Source organism: Malurus melanocephalus, unplaced genomic scaffold, assembly GCF_030028575.1.
Source record: "Malurus melanocephalus ecotype Western Australia unplaced genomic scaffold, MMel_1.1 scaffold_1049, whole genome shotgun sequence".
Taxonomy (NCBI): domain Eukaryota; kingdom Metazoa; phylum Chordata; class Aves; order Passeriformes; family Maluridae; genus Malurus; species Malurus melanocephalus.
This window is the reverse complement of record NW_026624281.1, coordinates 51,844-55,519: the sequence shown is the minus strand read 5'-3', so window position 1 is coordinate 55,519 and position 3,676 is coordinate 51,844. Positions and strand designations below refer to the sequence as shown.

The 3,676-nt window shown below is 37.5% G+C and overlaps 1 protein-coding gene across 1 annotated transcript in view; it reads right to left on the bottom strand.

The window, feature by feature from the left end:
* The window catches only part of LOC130586061 (SH3 domain-containing kinase-binding protein 1-like), a gene marked incomplete at its 5' end in the record, with an annotated part of 93,635 nt that overhangs the window by 50,393 nt on the left and 39,566 nt on the right, over positions 1-3,676 (bottom strand). The window lies entirely within an intron of this gene.

The window sequence follows — 3,676 nt, the reverse complement described above, 5'->3', positions numbered from 1 at the left end:
GAAAGACACACTGCACATTTTAGGAGAAAAAGYAACCCAGAAAAATTGTTGCTTCCTTTCTGCACACAGCTGGGAAAAGGCAAAGTTGAGGRAAATTTATATTTTTGTACTAAGAGCTCCCCGAATATCTGCAAATAATAAAACAGTTTATTTGGTATCTCTCCATTCAGCTTTCTATAAAATTTTACAAGCAACAGTTGATTCTAGTTGCTTTTTTCTTGGGGGGGGAAAAAAAGATGATTTCCATGTAGATTTTATTACCCCAATATAACTTTCTAAAACACTCATTCACATCAATTTTCCTCACTTGTACAAATGTCACCCCACAGAGAAGAGGAATTAGTAAAGCTCTTCCTCTTTTTTTCTGCCAAGAAGTACAGTTTTGTTAGTGCATTAAGGAAGGAAAAAAYGGGGTGGGAGKGGTGAATTTTCACTTACTAAGCAAACATTTGAAAGAGCAACACATCCCAAAGACTTCACAACTAATCTTAAGTTATATTAATCTTTAGAGTAAGAAAATTGAAATCACAGTTACATAGAAATAGAAAACATCTGTGCAAGTTTAATGGCCAAACAGGCAGAAAGGAAAAAAACTCAAATAAATAGAGCCAGGAGAAAAWATATTTTTCACACAAAAGTAACCTCATATTCTAATATGGACTTCAGGATGTTCAGTGCTCCTTTTCCTTCTTTTCTTTTTAGCTCCCCAGCATCTCCCAAGTGTGCAGAAGAACCAGAGCACCCTACATTTGAAACCTGTGCTCTGCAGAATATCTGTTGCATTACAATTTTAAATAGGTACAGAAAAGAAAAATCCCAACTGATTGTAAAAYYAATACCTCCTGTTCCATGGTGAAGYCAAGCTGCCTTTCAGCAGATTCAAACGTCCAAGGTTAGTCCTGCCTTTCCTCGCATGAGCTCAGCTCAGAGCCCAGCCCAGCCCTGACACTGACTCACTGTGCGGGCCATCCCCAGGAAACAAAAGTTCCATTTGTTTATTCCACAGGAAATCTGGACCTTTTCCTACCTCTGCAAGAAGTTTCCTTTCCTTTCCTTTCCCAAGCCAGCTTAGACTTTTCTGGCTTCTCGAGACCACCAGCGAGGAAAAGCAGAGATGGGAGTGGTGATTTACAGWATTTCTGCAAACAACCCAGGCAGAAAGTTTTGAAAATAACTGTATTGGYAAATGAGCTTTTGACAAATTCTGAATGTATTGGTCTCTCTGGCAGGGGGGAAAAAAAGGTTGAAATTTCATGTAAGTTATGTCTTTGTTCTGGCTTTTGTTTTTAAAGAAATACATTCGAGAAACTGAAATATCACTAGCATGGTGCTCTGTTCCATTAAAATCTTATGAATACTTAATGCTGCCTTCCTACAAACATTCAAATTTAAAATGACTGAATAAGGGCAGGGGAGGGAAAGACACAGATGATTTGGAAGAAATTAAAGATTTATATTTAAGCAACGCACAAGATACTATGCACTCTCATTCCTGTTTAACTTCTGAAAAAATAATCCTCAACTAGGAAAAATATAAAGASAAAAAACATTTCAGAAAAATTCCACAAACTAATAAAGTTAAACAGACAACAGAAGGTGAGTGCATAGATTTCACTTTAYGGGTTATATTCAGATTGGTTTACATTTATCAGCATTTTATTTATATAATTTTCAAAGTGGTGTAAGTAGTTTTCAAGTGGGTTTTTTTTTTCCATAATTCTATTTCTTCAATTTTCAAAGTTAATGTGCTAAGAGTATCAGAAGTTCTTTCATTAGAATKTCTTTATAATCTTGTCAAAGTTATAAAACTTAATTCAGATGTAGTAATTAAAAATCAGTTACATTATCTAACAAAATCTAAATGGGGCAAGAAAGAAAAATACATTTTAGTTAGGAACAGTAAGGCACAGTGTATAAAAAWRTTTAWCCCTAAAGTCTTGATTACACTCATYAGAATATTTTCTTATCAATATATMYAAATTCATTCTGCTTAGGTAGATTTTATTGTTATTATTAAACATATCATATTGATTGAGGACCCAATCCTCCTGAAGCTCATCAGACAGTAACAAAGCCAGTTTGTCAGTACTGTTACTTTCTGAAGCATTTTCTGTGTCCTGTGAGACACTCTCACATCAGTCACAGTGAGACACATGAGACACACTTTCCTAAATTCAATTTATGTCTCCATCAAGTATCTCTGGAAYTCAGGAAATCAGCTTTACTTTAAGCTATGTAAGCAAAGCATTTTAGAGTTTTTAACAGTTCTCCTTTTAGAGGGGGTAAAAGGCCTGGYAATGGTATGGACTCAGCTGAAATTCAGAGATTCACAGCAAGCTAATACTCACCAGCTGGATCCAGAGCAACTTACAACATATAGACTTTGATTGCCATCYTATTATGAAATAAAATTGCATTAGCTTAAACCTACACAYCCTGTTTTTCTGACTGGAGCATCCTAAGATTTCCTAATCAAGACCATGACTGAAATTCCAGGAGTTTTCCTTCCCAGAGAACACTCCTCCAGGAGAACTCAATCTGGCAGAAGCGCAGTGCTGTGCCTCAGGAGAACACACCAGATCTTCCATGTTGCTTTTCAGAAGAACTCATAGTACTATCAGTACTTCTTGCACTACTCTGCTTCTATTTTAAGATGTTTTTCAAGCACTCTGAGTCAGGAACATAAGCTGAAAATACTTTCAYGCATATGTTTGATGTGTTTCTTTCATGCCAACAATTTTTTTCTGAATGAAGTCCAGCTATAGAGATGAAAAGTCTTGTGGCATGGACAACAACTAAACTGTATTTACTTAGAATCAAATAGTTGCTTTAATTAAWAATAATAATAATAAWAAAAAGATGAATAAAACATCAYAGGCAGCACAAAGCAGTGTGTGAGGAACCTCCTCTGCCAAAAACCAGCAATGCAGACTGATGTGTAAACTGAACCATGTCATCAATGCCTGGAGAACTCTGTTCAGGCAGCTTTAGGGAGCAAACTGACAGAACAGAAAGCACAGATATCTGMTGGGATACAGGCAAGGAAGGGCAGGAATTATCCAGGAGATCAGGAGCCAGGCTTCACTCACTGTGCACACTTCAGTGACTCAGCAGAGTCACTGCCAGATGAAATTATCAGATTTAACCCCCTCTTTAAAAGTCATTTTGCATTTCCCATTCTATTCCCTGAGTGCCAGCTCCTGTTTTGAGTCTGCCTCCCCAAAATGGAGCAAGCTGTTTTTCGACTATCCCTTGTCAATCTTAATTCCCCGACCCTTCCTTCTTATTACTCCAGAATAAGGTAGCAAAAAGTGTTTATTTATAATGTYCACACTGCCTCATGAACATCAACCCCTGTTTGCAATCCTGTACTATTTTTTCACATATAAACATATAAATGCTATTTCCATGCTGAATTTAGGAAGGGGAAGTTGTGAGACCCTGCATCATGACAGAGCAGAAGGGGCCAGGCTCCTCCTTGCCCTGGAGCTTTCTCACAAGATAGCACCAAATAAATGATTAGGACAGGGATGCCAGACTGTAGCAGACAGAAAACTTCAAAGCAGAACATGAATGCAGCTTGAACAGATGAGTGCTTCCTCTGTTCCTACACGGAATTCAACAAACTGCTGATGTGTGCCATGACTGCTGCTGCCACCATGGCTGTCTGAAGAAA